This window comes from Euprymna scolopes, chromosome 28 (genome assembly GCF_053919585.1).
Source record: "Euprymna scolopes isolate OS-2025 chromosome 28, ASM5391958v1, whole genome shotgun sequence".
Classification (NCBI taxonomy): domain Eukaryota; kingdom Metazoa; phylum Mollusca; class Cephalopoda; order Sepiida; family Sepiolidae; genus Euprymna; species Euprymna scolopes.
The window spans coordinates 105,131,155-105,151,666 of NC_136509.1; the positions used below are offsets into that span (position 1 = coordinate 105,131,155).

Here is a 20,512-nt window from a genome sequence, read left to right on the forward strand (position 1 = left end):
GGAGCCCGATCACACACCTTACAGATCCAGAGATCTCCATGGTTGGGCGGCAAGGTTTGGCATTTCCTACCTGCTCTCTTAAAACTTTGCTTGGTCTATTTTGGCTGGTTCAAAGTGTTCTGCGCTCCTATATATCCGTGTCCTCCACTGCTTGCGATCATACGCTAGGGACTCCCAACAGTCAACAGAAATATGAAAGCTCACCAGACTCTACTTGATGCTATCACGAAAACGTTTTTTGGGCTTGTGCTGGGGTCTTTTTCCAAGAAAGAGCTCACCATAGAACAATTGTTTTGCGAATCGATAGTCTTCAAGCCGGATGAGATGACCTGCCCAACGCATCTGATTCTTAATAGCAATGGTAGCAATGATAGTTGTTTGGGCCTTTTTTAAGATATATGTATCAGGGACAAAGCTATATCACTTTAAACCAAGAATGTGTCTAAGGTAGTGCTGATGGAACCTCTCACGCAATTCTATATGTGACCAGTACAAGGTCCAAGTTTCAGATGTGTAGAGTAGGGATAATATTACACATGCTTGATATACTAAAATTTTAGTTGTCAGAGTTAGATCACCGTTAGACCAGACTCTATCTTGTAACCTTCCAAAAGCATCAGATGCCTTGCTGATTCTCTGTCTTATTTCCGCATTATATATATATATGTGTGTGATGTAAATATTGTCACCTTATATAAGAACAAAGGACACCGTAGTGACTACAACAACTACTGGGCCATCGCCCTTTTAAGCATAATAGGCAAAAGCAAAGTGTTCACCCGTGTCGCTCTAGCCTGCCTGCAGATCCTCACCTCTCACATCTACCCAGAGTCCTAGTGTGGCTTCAGGTCTGGTCAATTAACAGCAGACATGACCTTCTCACTAAGACAGCTGCAAGAGAAGTGCCAGGAGCAATGCCTACCACTCTATATTCCCTTCATTGATCTCACAGAAGTATTTTATCTGGTCAGTTGAAACGGACGCTTTCAACTGTTGCAGAAAATCGGCTGCCCCCCACATCTGCTTACAGTGGTCGCATCCATTCATAAGAACACACAAAGCACAGTTTGCTACAACAGTGTTACTGCTAAAGCTTTCCCAGTCAGCAGTGGAGTTAAGCAGGGCTGCATTTTTGCACCTACATTCTTCAGCATCTTCTTCTTTATGTTCCTCAAATATGATTTGAAGGAGTGCAGTGAGAGTATCTACATCCACACCAGGTCGGATGGCAGGCTTTTCAGCATGGCTTGTCTCCGTGCCAAGAATAAAGTTACAGAGACACATGTCCATGAAATGCTCTTCACTGATGACGTGGCCTTGACATCACATACCAAAGACAGAGCAGTAGCTTGTCAACCGCTCCTCCCATGTCTGCAAGAGGTTTGGATTGACTATTAGCCTGAAGAAGACAAAAGTAATGACGCAGGGAACAGAGATCCTTGCAGTCACATCTATCGACAGGTAAAGCCTGGACACTGTCACAGATTTCACTTATCTCCATTTCACTCTCCATCGACTCTGATATCAACACCAGAAGAGCGAAAGCAGTAGGAGTCACGTCCAAACTAAACCATCGAGTATAGAACAACTCAAGGCTAACTGAAAGGATATGATTATGTCTACCAAGCCTGTGTGCTTAGTACCCTCCTCTATAGTAGTGAGACATGGACTATTTATGCAAGGCATGAGAGGAAACTGAACAGCTTCCACATGAGGTGCCTGTATCGCATCCTACAGATGAAGTGGCAGGACGGGATTCTTTACACTGAGGTATGTGGACGAGCTAACATGTGCAGCATGTATGCAATACTTTTCTAAAGATGACTGTGATGGTTGAGATATGTTTAGAGGATGGACGCAAAATGCATCCCTTAAGCACTTCTCTACAAAGAGCTGGCTAAGGACAGAAGAAATGCAGGCTGCACAAAATTACGCTTCTTACATGTTTGCAAGAGGGACATGAAGCACTGTGATATCACCCTCCGCACATGGAAAAGCCTGGCTGACAATCGTCCTGTTTGGTAACTGGCAGTATGACATGCAGAAGGTATGTGTGAGGAATAAACTGCCATGAACAGAGTCAGGTGGAAGCAGCAACAGCAACCATCCACCTCCATTTGCACCAAGTGCGACTGAAACTGCCATTTCAGAGTTGGACTGTACGGCCATTTCTGTCAGAGCAAATAGACACCAGAGCTACACCACATCTCCCAAGATGGACGGTTGCCAACAATATATACATTATTTTATGTATAAGAACAGTAGTCCCTATAACCGGTCGAGTTTCTATATGTAATTGCATTATTTTATTATCTATTTTCAGTATTTACTTCAATAGTGTCAATACATGAGAAGAGCTAAGTAATAAGTTTTGAAAAATGTATATGGCAATTAAGCTACACAGATTTTTCTGTGAGGATGAAACTCAGAAAATACTATGTAGCTTAATTGCCATATATATTTTTTAATATATATATATTAAAAATATATGTGTGTGTGTGTGTTTTAAAATAGACACTTGCACACAAACGAATGTAAATAGATAAATATGCAAAGATATTTACTTCAATAGTGCTCAATATGTGAGAAGAGCTAAATAGTAAGTTTTGAAAAATATATATGGCAATTAAGCTATGCAGAATTTTCTGTGAGGGTGAAACACAGAAAATTCGGTGTAGCTTAATTCTATATATTTTTTTAAAACACACACACATATATATGTAGAGAGAGAGAGAGAGAGAGAGAGAGAGAGAGAGAGAGAGAGAGAGAGAGAGAGAGAGATATTTACATATGAACGGATGTGAATGGATAAATATACAGAGAGATGAAAACAGAGACGATATGACTAAATCAAGCCATACATTGCTAAAGATGGCCAATACTGTGAATGTAGATATTCATTGAAATATCGTGAGCAGATCAAAATTGGTATAAACAGATCAAGATATTTTTGGAGAAATTGGAGGAGAATGGGTGGGGGTCAAGATTGAGAAGCAAAGAGATGAAGACGAATAGTACTGAGATCCGGCAAAAGCTCAGTGAAGAAGACGTAGATTTGTGTCTCAATTGCCGTCTGCATTCCGATCTCTTCATTTCATTAATGAATCGTCAAAAAGAATCAAATGAATCGAACGATCAAAACGAAACAATTTTCTATTTGTTGTAAAAATGCAATTAAACATTTCAGAGAGGCAAAAGCAGCGAATTTTATGTCATCACAACCAACATTTATTATTATTAAGTAATATAAAAACAATAATATAAAATTACAGATTATATATCTATATAATAAAGTTATTGACTTTCCTTGTCTATTTCAAGACATAATAACTCTTTGAACACAAGCCCTAAGTAAAAACTTATATAGTCACGCTTTATGTCTATAATTGATGCATGTTTCAGGAAATTATCAGTCCGCTACAATCGACTTAATGATTTCTAACATTAATTTTGGCATGCTCGACTTTTACGAAATGGTCATACGTAGTTGTTGTATATATGCATAGCTTTGTTTTTATTAAATGTTTAGAGTATTTCAATGATTGAAGAGAGAATTCTATTATATTGCATTTATTAATGAAGTACTCTGAGATGCAAATACATAGACTTCTAACGTATGAACCTATTATCATGATTAGTATTAGTGCTTGCAGAGTAAGTAGTATGCAATCGAGTTTGTAGGTTTTCCATAAACTTAATATGACAAGGTGTTGTTTTTGTGGATAAAAATGTTGAAAGATGATAAAAAGTTCAGATTCAAATGTGGCATTTGTACTGGGTTCTACTTTATTGAGGATTTGTGCTATGGTTTCTATTTTATGTTCATTGCTGATAAAAATCAGATTTTTATTGATACATCTAAAGTAAGCATCATTTACCGTCGATTAATTTGTTGTGTAGGCGCATATTTTCTTAATAAATAATCTATACATGATAGATTCTATTTGACCATCAATAGATGAGGTTCTAACATGTACTATTCAGGTCTGTTGTATCAGAAATGTCACCTGGCACGAATACTTCACATAAATACACTGCACCTGATCAGAAGAAGCAGAAAACGGCTAATTGACACAGAAAAACACAACCCTTCATAAAATAAAATATTTGTTGATTGTTAAAAAGCTATATGTATAGGTTATCTGTAAAAAGCTAGCGACAGATGGGAATATCCTATCACTAAATAAACAGCCTATGAGCTTTGCTTTATAAATAGTGAAGATGAAATCTCAAAATAATCGTTTACAGATTAATATGTGGGTGTCCCAAATAATCATATATACTAACGCAAACTGTGATCTATAGTTGACTGGCAGTCAAGTTTGAAAACCTCCATCAATTTCTTGCATCCTTCACATTTCTCTCTCACCCTACTCAATCGTTGTTTTTTAAGCAGAACAAAAATACAATAGTATCAGAAAAAGAAGTTGGGTTCCATATATCATGCTAGAAAATGACGCTTACCAGAGAGTATCCTATATCTTTACAAAACCACTATTTGTCTATGCATGGAGTATTGTTGCCATATTAGAGCTGCTGCATCTACTACTCGTCTCTCACTCTTAGCCAGGGTCCAAAAATGAGTCTCAAAATCTAATAGGTCCTGCACTGTCAGCAAAGATTCAACCTCTCTCCTATCACAGCAATCCTACATCCCTGTACCTGTTTTACGAGTACTTTAAAGGAATGAGCTCTGATGAACTCATAGCACTTGTGCCTCCTCGATAAACATATCCCCAAATAACATGACCAGCAGCAAAATCCTACCCCTTCAGTATTGAGATTCCCAGATGCTGGAAAACCTTCTACTCGTATTGTTTCTTCCATGTATGGAGTACTGTTATCATATTTGATGTGATGTTGCTAGTTTCAGTATTTCTATGAGTACTCTATGGCATGTATTCTTCAGAATTGTCTGATCTATTCCTTAGTTCCTTTGTTCCAGTATGTTTTACTCGTTGCTCTAGTGGTCTCCATCAATTTGTTCTTTTGATATGTCATTGCAATACAACTTCTTATTCCAGTAGCATATTTCCTAGAACTACAAGATTGGGAAACTGTCTTCCTGTTCATTGTATTCCTGCTACCTACAGCCTTAGTTTTTCCAAGACAAAGTTCATTAGGTATCTCCTGTGTTTGCGATAATCATATTTTGTTCTTGTTAGCTCCTTGTATCAATTGGCTTCATGCCTTGTCTCAAATGATTTCCATAAAAAAGGAAGGTCGCTAGGACTAAAGAATACATCATTTTCTATAAAGACATACTCTTCTTAACTAACACCATAATTTTTTTTTTCAGCATTTTTAAGGTCACAAGAAGAAGACTATTGTTTTTGTTAACATGAAAAATTCAGTTAACAAAAATCAACGTAAGTCTAATTTAGTTATTATTAAGAAAAGAATTATCTCCCTTTGAATAAACCAACAAAAAGATGGAAACGATATTAGAAAGTCATAATCAAATACAACAATATTGAAAAAGTGTTAGAAAAATGACTGTGGGATGAGATGAAGCAAGGTATAATTTGCTAAACAGATCACATAACAGATTAGAAAAAAAAGTAATTTTTTAATTCTATGCTGTCAAGTTTCAGTGTTATATTAGCCTTCAGGTTAATTTGGGGGAGGGGGGGGCTTGCAAAAAACAGAGTTCCTTGCAACATCGTTTTATTTTTTTGTTTCCTTTAGTATTAATTGTTAACACTATGCATTCGACAAATGTGCCTTAGAATTCCTCTTCAATATGATAAGTGTTAAATGTGATTCTACTCTCATTATTTTTATAAGAGAAGTTTAATATTTCAATAGTTAAAAAGTTTGAACCATAAAAGACGTGATGGGTCAGTATGGCATTATATTAGAAGGAATATTATTTTATTTAAAGATAATTATTATTACTATCAAATATATGTCTCAGCCTACTACTTTTCAATCACATATTTTTGCTGATAAATATAAATATTGATTAATCCATAGCCGATTGTCACAATTTCTTGTTGATGGCGGTAATGTCTGTTTTTATGACAATAGAACAGATACTACACTGCCCGCCTGGATCAAGTATTGACAGATAGTACATTAATCTGAAACAGTATATTAAATTAAATTGAGCATTATATGAGTACAAACGTACATGTGGGGAAAATAGAGAAGGCTTTACTGCAAAAACGAGCTCGTGTCTATCCGTTGCGTGAGCTGAGAAGAAAAACGAAAAGATTAAAGATGGCAACCGTGGTCTTTTAATGTCCACGGTCTTGAACAGTTCTTGAAAAATCGCGGCACCATAAAAGCAGGTTGCTGGGGGGAGTGGGCAGAAGTGTTTTGACCTGTGTAGAGTGAACATAGTCAGACTTTTCCGAACCTGTTTACATTGGACTTGAAGGCAACAATATTGTAGTCGGTTAAGAAGCGATTCAGAAGAACAGTATTCCATAGACGGCAGTTCTAAGAAAGAAGCGTTCAGACCTGTGTAGAGCGAACATCGTCGTGCGACTTAGACTTTTCCGATTCAGAAGTAATAATATAGTTTCGGTTTAAGACAATCAAATACTAAATCTCCATTAAAGATAGATTACAATAAAGTTGGTTTAATCAACGCTTGTTTTTAAAAGGCTTTTCCTTATACATTTCAAACACATGAAATACATGCTAAAATATGTCTCAGTTCTGGAATTGAATTATGTTTGAAAATAATTCTATTTAATTTTTCTAATAAACTGTAACTCGTAATTAACTGAACAAATCATCTATCAAAATATTTATATATTTCTCTTGCCTCTTTCTCGCTGTATGTTGATTCAATCAGTCTCTACATATTTTTAATGTCACTATCAGCATTTAGAAAAGAGTAACTCTTTTTCTCAGCTAATTTTCATAGCATGTTCGTACATATCATAAACACGTTTGTAAATTAGAAAGAAAAAATAATAGAGTTCTTTGATTCTATATTATAAATAAATATATTATAGAAACAAATAGGCTGTATTACTTTAGTTATGCAAGAAGAATTTCTTTACGGAAATGTCGCAGTTTCTGAGTTTTCCAATAAAATCAAAGTGGAAGAACAAATAATGCGTAGTAGATGTGACCCAACGGGTCAGGGTAGTTATATAAAACTTAAAATAATTCAAAGTTATGTCTACATTTAAGACATCGTATGTAATTAATCTCGATCAAGTTTTATCTTGATCTGTTTTATAATTAATTTTGTAACAAAAAGTTTAAAATATTGTTGAATCTGAGTTTTAGATTAAAAGCCTTTGATGCTGAAATCATTGGCGATTTTTATTAATCTTCTTGAAACGCTTTGATTAATAGAATCAGCTTATTCCGGAATTAAAATTCCGTTCAATTATGAACATTAATAAAAAAAGAAACAAGGAAAAAATTATAAAAGTAATAAAACGCGTTTGAATGTGATTCTATTAATCAAAAGGCTTCAACCAAATTAATACAATCAGAGATGATTTCATAATCAAACACTTTTATTTGAATTATTTTGTAATATTTTGCAATTTTTCATAATCTTCGAAATTGGACGAAATTTTAACTCGGGAATTTTCTTCAGAACTATTTTCTCCAAAAATTCTTTTATACTAAATGACACCCCCCCCCTAAAAAAATGCTACCCATGGAATCATTAATAACAATCGCAATACTTTTTGCAGTTCAACTATCTTTGCTACAAATAAGCTTCAGTCAATGAGGGAGTTGTCCACCAAGCTCCTATCATAAATGCCAATCTTTATCACCGTTCAATGATAAGCTTACCTAGATACACTGAGCAAAAATACTCCTTTCTTTGCACTGCCCTGATTTGTGATGGTCCTCCCCAGTTCAATAAGAGTCAGGAGATTGTTTTGATAGAAATTACTTTGGAGATAACATCACAGAGTAATGTCTGGGTGTTAAAGTTCGACGAGTGTTAAGTCTATTCAAGATAATATCATTTACTGATGAGCTGATCACCAAAATGTTCTCATTAATTGAACGATAACAAAACAAACTGTTGGACATTCATGAATATAACTTGGTTGACAAGGAAGGTACAGATTGAAGTGTATATGCATAAAATATGGTTGGATTGCAGAAATAATTGTGAATTTTATTAATGATCCCATCAATGGCATTGTGGTAGGGAAGTCACCATATATATATATATAGTCTTTTTTTATAACCTTTAAAACTATATGAAAAAATGTTTAATATCTTTTAATCTATCGTTGGAAAAATTATTTTGCTAGTAACTAAATAAACCTCCTGCAATCGCTGAATCTATTTGCTTTCATGAATTCACATTAGTCCCAATGTTATTTCAGGGATCATCAGTTGTTTACCATAAAACACTGTTTATATATATATATATATATATATATATATATATATATATATATATATATATATATATATATACTAGCTGTATGTACTTTGTGTTGCCCGGGCATATTTTACTCCCTCCTCTTTAAACTTTGCTATGATGATATATATAACATCATATGCTACAACATCATGGATGGCGTCATAGCATATATATATATATATATATATATATATATATATATATCATAATAAATCTGTAGTCTTATGTTTATTTACAATGAGGTATATATACTATCCCGTCAACGTGAACAAACAGGCATACATACATATATATATATATACTATGTGTATGTGCTCTGACGTTATACGTGACGTTATAGCGGGTGACGTCATGTATAGGAGGGGTAAAAAATGAAGTATTTCCCAGGCAACACCGGGCAACCTGCTAGTATATTGTCGAAGATATACAAGCAATTGAGCTAGTGGGTGAGATTAAACAGCCCAGAATTTTCACCGGCAAATATGATCAACGGTTTGAAGAATTTGTTCGGGTTATATACAAAATTTGTATTGTATTGAATAATGAAAAGGGATCAACGAAAATACTAGTCAAGGAAAAAGGACGATAAAGGAAGATGACAGACTTGTACGAGAACTTATTTTATTTTACTTTTTTTTTCTCATTTATAATTATTTATCTTTTTTTCTTTTAATTATTCATTTGTTTTATGTACATAATTATTTATTTAATTTTATTAAGTCATGTATTTTTATAATATAGATTTACTTACTTATTGTATTTATTTCTATTTTTTATTTTTAGTGGTTTATTTTCCTTCCATTTTTTTTTTTTTTTTCGATACGAGCGCGTCTTAAATCGGCAAGTATGTGAGACGCAGCCGTTGAACTTTTGAACGTCACGTAAGACTGGGCTGTTGTTGATCGAGGCGAGAAACGCTGAAAGTATTAAACGTCCAGTTTTTAGTCTTCAGTTAAGTTAAATGCAATTCAGATAATAGGGCCACATATCAGTGAGGGAGGGGAACATATACGCGAAAAAAACGTAGAGCGGTAAGCCCCGAAATGGTGCGTATTCTTTCCTGACGACCTGAAATTACTTGTATATCGGAATGGATTACCACACAAAGAAAAAAAAAAGTGAAAAACGTTATTATATACTAATCTACAGGGAGAGTTAGGCTCGAAAATGGTGCGTATTCTCTCCTGATTACCCGACATTATTTGGAGACTGGAATTAAATATCCCACAAATTAAAACATCTGATAAACTTGATTATATACATGTCTGCAAGGTAAGCTGTTTCTTCCAAACAACAATATCTTCTGTTATTCGTTCGCTTCTTTGAGTTTCTGCTACTGTTCCGGTAGTAAATATTATTCTATACACACACACACACACACATTTTATATATATATATATATATATATATATATATATATATATATATATATATATATATATATATATATACTATGACGTCAATGTGAACAAACAAACAAACAGAGTGGAATACGAATTCATGAAAATATATATATATATATATATATATATATATATATATATATATATATATATATATAATATTATCATACAACATGTAAAAGCATGTGTGATACCCTGCCCTCATCAGCCACCAACCAAGATGATAACACAATTTCCATAGCTCTAGGTGCCACTTCTGATTCTTCCGAGCAGCTTTTGCCACCGGGCAGCGTATAAAAATTAAAAACAGATCAACAAGGAGAAATTATAACGACTGTTCATGCTGAAGTCTTTTTGCTCTCAATTAAATCCAACTTGACACATATTGAGCTGTGTTCGTAAGACGCTCAAAAACAACTTTCAGATTGCGGCCCATGATTCCTATTTTTGTAAGAAACGAAATGACTGAGTGCCCTAGAAATCCACGACAACCAACCTCAATAGGAACCACATGGCATCTCCAACCTTTTTCCATGCAGTCGGCATGCAGTGTCTCATATCGGTTTTTCTTCCATTCGTGTGCCTCCTCCTGGTTTTCTTTCCAGGGAATTTTCAATTCTATGAGGACACTTTTCTTTGAATCGGGCCATACTACAATGTCTGGCTGCTTTTCTGTTTGGATTATGTGGACTGGAAATTGTAGAGATGTCTTGAGAGCCACAGAAATTTTTCAGTAATTGGCTTCACTCAGCAGCTTCTCATTAGAAGTTTTCTCCTTCCTGACAGTACATTCACCCTCTTTGTGAAACTGACTTACGGGTTCCTTGACTGTAACAGGTTCCTGGTTTTCTGTCTCACATTTATTTTTAACAATTCCATAATTATTTCCAACACTTTGTTATGTCACCATGTGCACATCTGAAGTGATTGTGGGTACGTAGATAGTACATGGCGCAAGGTACCCCATTCATGTTTACACAAAGAACACAGGACTGAATCAATATATCCCCACAATTTCAGGTTGGTCGCATTTGGTAGAAGATCACATGTAGGGCAAAGAAGAAATGATATTTCCAGTGGTTCCTTTGCAATTAAGGATTTCCATGATAATTTAATTGGTTTGATGTTATTCCAATTTGTCCATGCACATTGTTTAGCCTGAGAGACAGCAATGGTTGTTCTTTGCTCTTCCTCAAACATCCTGACTTCTTCGATCACCATGTCTTTTTCCCCTTTTGGACTCTCTTTGGAGAATACCTTACTGCTTGTGCTGCTCAGTCCAGCTTTATTGGTTTGAATAATGCTTATTTTGCCCTTTATTCATAGGCTACATTCCGCCTTCTGTGTGGTTTTAACAGCCGACCATTTTGTCCCTGATTTTATTTCTGGATATGCTCATCGACTGAGTCCCTCATCATCATATGGAATTTCACTTTCCCAATTTTAAACTCTTCCACCAGTGACAATATTGGGAGCTGTAAGGTTCCAGAATTGGTATATAAACCTCCTTTTGAAAAACAAGGAGGAACTCCAAGCCACTTACGCAGGCATGCATCGCAAAACTGTTGAATTCATTCAATACGACATCATGCAATCTCATACATCTGTAAGGGCCACAAAAGACGAGGTAGCTGTAGTGATATGAAAATTAAGTATAATTTATATATGAGCATATAGCTCATATTTATAAACCAACACCAACTAGAACAGGTGAGGTTGTTGAATGCTTGCTTAGCGTTATGCACGACATATCAATGGCGTTGCTAATAGGATATTCTCTGGTCTTTGAAGACCCGAAATACGTCTCTCTAGGGCAATTGCTCTTGATATATCAAAGGCCTTCGATAAGGTATGGCATAAGGGCCTACTTCACAAGATTTTCAGCTACAGTATAACTGGAAATGTTTTCTCAATCATTAAATCATTTCTCTCTGACAGGCTCATAAGAGTAGTGGTTGATGGGCAGAAATCAGAGGCCCTCAGTATTAATGCTGGAGTCCCTCCTGGACCCAACTCTCTTCCTGATCTACATCAATGATCTCTCAAAACACATACTTTAAATCATTCGTTTACATCTGTGCTGATGACACGACCATCTATGGCAACACATCAAAGGCCGTAGATGACAAAGTTCTCTCTGATTCTGTCTTCTCTGATCTCGAGCTTGTGATACAGTGGGGGAAGAGGGGGCTGGGTACTTTTAATGCATCTAAAACCAAACTCCTATCTTTACATCATCAACGCTCTGATCCCAATCTGGCATCAATTGAAATAGATGGGTCTCGTCTAGGGGAAGCTCCTTGTTTTGACAAGCTTCTGTGTTTGACCTTTACTCTTGACCTAAAATGGAACACGTATATCAAGTCTGTTGCCAAGGTCACTGGAAAAATGGTGGGATCCTTCTACCGCTCCAGAAGATATCTCACTGCTGATGTAATTCTCTATCTATATAAAAGCCAAGTACGCCCAAGGATGGAGTACTGCTGCTACATCTGGGTAGGAGCTGCTAAAAGCAGCCTATCCTGCCTTGACAGAGTACAAAATAGGCTTTGTTGCTTAGTGAGGGATGCCCTTTTCTCTTCTCTGCAACCTCACTCCCACAGGAGAGATGTTGCGAGCCTGTCTTTGTTTTATCGTTACTTCCATGACAAGTGCTCGTCTGAGCTCCAATCCCTGGTCCCTCTTCGCAAATCTTTCATGATAAACACCCATCTAGCTGAAACCACTATCAAAAATTTTCCCCACTCTTTATCTGTGCCAAAACCGAAACGTAGATTCGATGAACAAAGCTTCTTTGTTCCATTTGCCTGTTTTCACCTGACTACAACCTGGATGTCTTCAAGTCCAAGATAAACAAATTCTTGATGAACCGCCCCCTTAAGTAAGACACTTTATCAAATCTCAACACTAACGTACGCAATAACCCTTATCCCCGAGTGACTTCCGGGCCTTGATAAGTGATGACCACCTTGTTAAAAAAAAAAAAAAAGATACTTGGATGCGTTGCTTTGCTGCTAATGCGAGAAGCAAAAAGTTGAAAGACAACAAAAAACAAGGAAGGGAGAATGAAATCACGGACTTGTTCATGGCTAACGTTGTTTGTGAAGCAGTTATGAAGGTTGCTACAATGGTTTGCCCTCGAGAACGAGAATTAGTGACTTTCGGAGAAATAAGTCAGGTTATCAAGGGAAACATGAGGTCAAAGAAAAGACTGGTGATTGCAGAAAGGACCAAGTTTATGGCAATGAAGCAGGAAGTGGATGAACCGATAGTAAAATATTTACACTGATTAAGAAGTGCGAGTAAATAATGTAACTTTGAAAAACTAGGAACAGAAGAACAGACAACAGAAGAAGACTTAATCCAACTAAGATTGATTGAAGGTATGCATAATTCGGCACATAGATATAAGCTAATGAAATAGTTACAACTTACAAATATGCCCTTGAATATGTGTCTAGAATTTATACAACAGCAAAATTTAATACAACCAAAATAAAAAAAAAAAACTCCTATGAAGAAATAATGGCTGACACGTATACGGTAGAAACGAAAAGAAAAAAATGTACTTACTGTGGAAAAATTCATGAAAGGAAAAAAAGAAAAATGCCCAGCGTTTGTAAAAACATGTTCAAAGTATTTAAAAAAGAATCACTTCAAAGAAGTATGTAAAACGAAAAACGTGGAAAGAATAGAGGATGAAAATAGACAAATTTTTAATGTAAAGAAGGATAATATACAAAATACTGGATCAAGGAATGGAGATACAAAAATAAAAATGAAAATCAACAATTGTGTTGCTGAAATGCAGACAGATACTGGCTGTAAAGTAACCATAATTCCCAGAAATTTGTGTGGGGGAAAAATGGGAAAACTGTGTTGAAAAAAAGCAACGTACAATTACGTCAGTTTGATGGCTCGGTTATAGCAATTATGGGTTACTTTGAAGGTTCAATAGAACTAAAAGAAAAATATGAAGTAGTACCCATTATAGTTACAAATTGCTGAAAAACGCATGGACTATTGAGGAATGATGTATTAAAAATAAATCCAACGAAGTTGATTAATGAGATAGAAATGGAAAAAACAGAAAAATAAAAAAATTATGAAGCTAGCCTGAAATTAAAACAAAATGTTCCCCCCTCCTACTATGAAGCGAGAAAAGTACCAGTGCATTTATTACCGTTAGTAATAGCTAAGTTGCGAAAGTTAATAAAGGAAGATTTATTAGAACCTGCCCCTTCAGGAAGAAGTAAATGAGCATCACCCATTGTGGTATTAAAAATAAAAGACGGTGACTTGAGAATTTGTGGAGATTATAAAATAGGGTTGAAGCATAAAGTTTGCGCCGACTCGTACCCTATTCCGAATGTGGAAGTAGCTTTACATAAACTTGCCAGAATGAAAGTATTTTCGAAGATAGACCTAAAATCAGCTTACCATCAAATTCCCATAGATGAAAATTTTAAAGAAGTGACGACGATAAACACACTTATAGGCCTGTTATGGTGGAAAAGGATGCCGTATGGTCTAAAAACGGCAAGTGCAATTTTTTAAAAGGCTATTGAAAAAGTAATGGGAAATGTTGAAAATACCATCTGTTATCAAGACGATATATGTGCTAGAGATTTAAATGAAAATGATTTAAAGAAAAAAACTGAAAATATACTGAACCGGTTAAGAGATGCTGGCATGACAGTAAATACAAAAAAGTGTGTAACCATCAGTAACGAAGTATCATTTTTGGGTTATTCAATATCAAAGGAGGGGATCTCTTCAGATGAAGCGCTAATAGAGAAAATTCTAAAAGCGGCTACACCAAAAAATAAAAAAGAGTTGGAGTCTTTCTTGGGTTTGGTAAATTGTTATAGAAAATATGTACCAAAATATAATGAGTTGACAGAACCATTTGCGAAGTTAAGAAAAAATATGCGGAGTTCATTTGGTTAGAACACCAATAGAAAACCTTTGAAAACTTAAAACAGATTCTGACGAAAAAGCCAATAGTACATATTTTTTACCCCAAGAAGGACATAACTCTAACTACTGATGCTAGTGAGCATTCAGTATCCGGTATTCTTTCACAAGATGGTCATCTCGTAATGTACTTATCGAGGAGATTAACAATGACTGAACACAATTATTCTAATATAGAAAGGGAGGCACTAGCTATAGTGTGGACAACGGACAGAATAAGACAGTTCTAAATGGGGAAAAAATTCTTGTTAAAAAGTGATCACAGACCACTGGAATTTATTTTCAACCCAAGAAAAGAATTATCGAAAGTTACAACGTCCAGAATATTACGTTGGACGATGAGACTGATGGCATTCGACTTTGACATTGAGTATGTTAAAGGGAATACGATACCGCACGCTGTTGCCTTATCTAGATTGAGATTTTATAGAGAGGATAAGAACAAAAACGACGAGGAATTTGAAGACACATTCCTGCACCTTGTAGAAACCGATGTAATATCTGTAGATAAAATGGCTACTGAAACTACAAATGACCCAGTGTTGAACAGAATAGTGTTGAGGATAAAAGAGAATCACTGGGGAAATTGTTCAATGGCTGAAAGACCGTTCAAAGAAATAAGACATAAACTGACCATAGAAAACGTAATGGAGACTTGGTAGCTCCCCCAGAAACACAGAGGAGACAGGTTATAAAAAGTGTACATGATGATGTACATTGTGGAGTGGTAGCTAGGCAAAGAAGATTAAAATTAGAAGCATGGTGGGCAGGGTACTCAAGACATAGAGGACTACATAAAAAGATGCACAAAATGCTCAGGAATTTAAAGCAAAAGAAAATTCATGTGTGGCCCCCAAGAAGCAGAACTGTGGAGCAGAGTACACATGGATTGTGCATATGTCCATGAGATAGGACTATTATTAATATTAGTAGACTTAGTAGACGCATATTCAACTTGGCCTGAAGTGGTGAGAGTACCTGATAAAAAAAAAAGTACCACTGTAAAACAAATATTAAGATTAATATTTTCAAGAAATGGGATACCAAGAACATTGGTGACGGATAAATCGCCAGAATTTGTGAATGCTGATTTGCATGAATGGTTAATAAAAATAGGATGCAGACCTTACAAGACCCCTCCCTACAAACCTCAAAGTAACGGGATAGCGGAAAGAATGGTTCAGATGGTAAAAAAGGGCATAAAAGCATGCATGTGACAGAAGGAGAAAAACGATGCTTTCCTACCAAGATTATTACTAAGTTATAGAACAAGTCTGCATGCAGGCAGGCCAGAAAGTACATCTGCCTTAATGGGCAGACAATTAAGGTCTCCCTTTAACTATGTCATATGCCACAAATCAAAAGATGTGGTACAAAAGAAATAGAAATACAGAAGTCGAGACAGCAGAATTAATTATGCAGAAAAGACATAATATTGCAATATTAAATAAAGAAAATGGGAACAGTGTTCTAGCTCATGCTGACCAAATAAGATCCCAAGGAGAACAATCAGATGAGGAAATGTCTTCAGATCTGCCCATTATTGACGTAACAGAAGAGTTACTGCAGAATTAGACTGCGGAGGAAGAAGTAGAGAGAGACGAGGTAGAAGAGGAAAAAGTAGAATGGAAATGGCAAAAGAGGAAGATCAGAATATGCAGGAGGAACATTGCGATTATAGGGAAAGACATGATAGATCCAGATCTCCAAGGAAAAGGAGAGAGATAAAGGAAGATGTTCAGGAGGGCACAAGAAGAAGTACTCGCGGCATAAAGTTCAGTTGCTTTTCCTGTTTGTTAATTTTTCAGTGGTAATTCGGTTTATACATGTTCTAAATTTACAATATGCAGATTTAGGATTTAAACTATGTTTTTTTCTTTGCATATAATAAATATAAATTATCTATATATCTATGAAAGTATGTGTGTGTGTGTGTGTGAGAACAACTCTCAACCTATGTACTCAACGAATTTCTGATCTACAGACTTTAAATTTGGTATATAGGGTATTCAAAAACATGGAAAACTTTTTAATCGGTAAACATTTTAATCATGTCCAGCTGACCGAATGGTTATCGTACTTGAATCACTGTCTTTAGGTTTTAGTTTCGATCTCAGCTTGATTATTATTTTTTCTTTTTACTTACAAGAAGTGAACTGTTTAGAAAAACAGTATAATAATCGTAATCAATAGAGAATTGTCTCTATAATAATAAATACTTAATCTGCATGAATTAAAATGTCATTTTTAAGCATATCTTAAGACTGGGCAGTGCCGGGCAGACTGCTAGTATATACATAAGCTGCACTGTTTTTAATGGTGTTTCCTTTCAAAATAAATTTATTTTTTCTGACGTTTGCACAAAACAAAATGTATACTGTTGTTAGCTTTGTCCTTTTTATTTTTTCTTTTATCAAACATATTTTAATAATATTTTATCCATATGAATATATGTGTTTGTGTAAGAACGATATATATATATATATATATATATATATATATATATTCACACAAAGTGCATCTAGATGGTTTTCACTAAGTATATTAACTATTTGATTACATATTATATAAGATCACATACATATTTTTATTTGAACATCCATATATATATATATAATGTGTGTGTGTGGGTGGGTGTATGGGTGGGCGGGTATTAGCATATGTGAGCTGGGATATAATGTGTACAGAGTGTTTTCTATGTTTGTATTTGTAAGTCTAGGGAGAAGAATACAGGGGTGTATTTTGTTATCAGCAAAGTTTTTCAGTCTACTGCTTTACATCAAAGAATTTCACACATCAAACGAAGGACATGGGCCAATCACGGATTGAATAAAAAGGACCCCCTCCATCAACAAACAAACAAAAAAAGAAAGAATTGCAAGATTGAAAAAAAGGAATTAATTTTGTTTCATATACAAAAAAAAAAAATTCCCGCTGATTTTGTTGCCATTAGAAAATCTCTTGGACAACAAAAGTCGGCGTTTTAACAAAGAGAAAAAAAACTGAACTCAGCTTTGTTTTTTATGAATGGCTGTGGAGTTGGTAGCTAAAACGATAGACTCAAACTCACATGTTACTGTAAAAGTTGTGGCTCCAGCTCTTGAAATTTTAAAAGGATCAATTTCAGCTCTGACTGAAGAAACCTTCCTCCACTATTGTCGTGGTCCCGTAGGGTGTCTGGAAGAAAGACACAACACGGTAATTAGTAAAAATAAAATACAGTGAACAGAAAAGCAAATACAACAAATAAAGAGTGTTGGTATGTAACGTTGCAGTTACAAACAAAAGAAAGAAATATAAATTAAAATCCGAGTTGGCATTTATTTCTTTTTAACAAAAGCATTTTTTACCGTTACTGTCTCGTCTCGTTACCAATTAAAATGTCTCTCGCTACTGCTTTACTACACGTCAGCCGTAGACAACCATTTCTTATACGTCCATCTTTTCAACCGCACTCTTTCTTCCCTCCTTGATTTTATACGTCTATCTCTTTCAGCGCCGACTTTGCTTTCTTCACCAACCACGTGGTGTCCTTTTTTTTTTTTTTTCTTCAGACACAAGCCTAAGCAAACTTACCAATTTGCATACGTGTTCAAATGTTGCTCCTGTTGCTAACACAATCGCTTGCCATCCATCCTTCGGTTGCTGCTGATATGCTCATATGTGCTATGTTACAGGTATACGTCAAACCAACTGCCAAGTACGGATGACTTGTGCATAATTGGTGAAAAACCACCGAAAACCATATTCTCCTGATCTTTAAGTGAAAGAGTTCATTATTATCCATAAGGTGGACACACCACAACAACAACTACTTATTAATCTGGTTAGATAACAGAGGTAAATTATGCCTGCATTACTTCTGTCTGATCTTCTTGAATTGCATGATAAGTATTTTAACTTTGGGCTTTAATTGACTGACGAATTTACCATAGTTATTGTGGACCTTAGTACTTTCGGTTTGTTCAGAAACTATCACCCGTAGTTGTGTATCGAGTAAAGAGCGTTGTTATATATATATATATATATATATATATATATATATATATATATATATATATATATATATATATATATATATATATAGCAGACATTTTGTCAGGAATGTTTAGATTAATTATAGTATTAAAAGAGCAGTAGTAATTGATATGATTTTTTGCGTTATTTATAGTTTAAATTTCATTCAAATCAAAGGTAAAAAATATTCACTTATTCATTTGCACTCAAAGACTATTTAACGAGTGCAAAATACTTCAGTGCAATTAACAACATCCTATTACAACAAAAACTATGTGAAAATAAAGATTATAGAATCAAAATTATGGGTTAATAAAAGTTTACATTTAGCCGAGATCTAAGATGAAAAAATATTCAACATTTGCATGACAGTCAACAATATTTGATATGTTGAGTTCAAAATTGTTGTAAATGAAACAAAATGGAAGAGAAAAATTCATTTTAAACTGAAATTACAATGTTTATCCTTAGTCTTTCTATGTTTCTATTTAATTGCCTCCCTACAAGTTTTTTTTATATATATAAAAATCAAACTCCCCAAAATTGAGCACCCTAGATTGGGACAAAATATAAAAATTGCCTCAATCTATGACTTCTCTTTCACTGACCGAGGACAGAAAAGATGAATTTCAGCTTCAGAACAGATACTACACTTTGTTCCTAACCAAAAGTCTTTCGTTGTTGTTTCAAATTAAACCATGAAATCCCCATTGATCGTTTAAATCTACAAAGATAAAGGCAAACGCAAATTACTTTTAAAAAAAAACGATAGATAGATCAACTGACAACCTGGCTCAGAACAGTGAAACATTATTCTGAGTTGATCCTGGGCCCCGTCTTTATGAAATTCGCTGCTGGAAACCTGCTTGGCTAACTCTTTGATGTTGCAGTGGAATGTTGTGCCTAGTCAACATTAGTTTGGGACACGTAAAATTCTTTGAATGGAGCTGACCTATTGAATGCCGCAACAAGTACATGTAGTACTTTATCAAAAATTCAGTATGGAAAACTTGATAACGTTCAGATTTCTTATTGAACTTATTCTAAGCATAAAAAAATATTTCCATTTGTAATTTGTTATTTTCATGGTTGCAAAATATTTCTCAAAATTTATTTTATATACATAATTATTTATTTAACTTTATTTAGTTATTTATATTTTTATCGCATATGTTTACGTATTTCATTTATTCTATTTAATTGTTTATTTTTCTTCTTTCTTTTAGATACGAGCGAGCCTTAACTCGGCGAGTGTGTGAGATGAAGCCGTTAAATTTTTGAACACCACATGTGACTGAACCATTGATCAAGGCAAGAAACGCTGAAATTCTTAAAAGTCCAATTTTGTAGTCTATTGAACAGTTAAATGCAATTCAGATAATAAGACCTTAGATCAGTGAAGGGCAGAGGCAGTATGTGGAAAGCCGTCGAGAGGTAGGCCCTGAAACTGAGCGTATTCACTTCCGACAACCCGATATTGTCTGTATTTTGGAGTCGATTACCCCACAAGAAAAAAAAATCGATAAACTTTATTATATACAAGTCTACAAGGAGAGGTAGGCTTTGAAATGGTGCATATTCTCTCTTGATACCCGACATTATCTGGAGACCGGAATAAAATACACTACAAATGAAAACATCTGATAAACTTGATTATATACATGTCTGCAAGGTAAGCTGTTTCTTCCAAACAACAATATCTTCTGTTGGTCGTTCGCTTCTTTGCAAGTCTCTGTTACTGCTCTCTGGTGGCAAA

At 35.0% G+C, this 20,512-nt stretch overlaps 1 protein-coding gene across 1 annotated transcript in view; it reads right to left on the reverse strand.

The window, feature by feature from the left end:
• LOC145249765 (centrosomal protein of 112 kDa-like) overlaps window positions 1–20,512 on the reverse strand; it is a 777,157-nt gene that overhangs the window by 615,420 nt on the left and 141,225 nt on the right. Inside the window, exon 2 of the mRNA XM_080111687.1 lies at window positions 17,810–17,916. The gene's annotated coding sequence lies outside the window, so the exon portion shown is untranslated. The remainder of the gene's footprint in view (window positions 1–17,809; window positions 17,917–20,512) is intronic.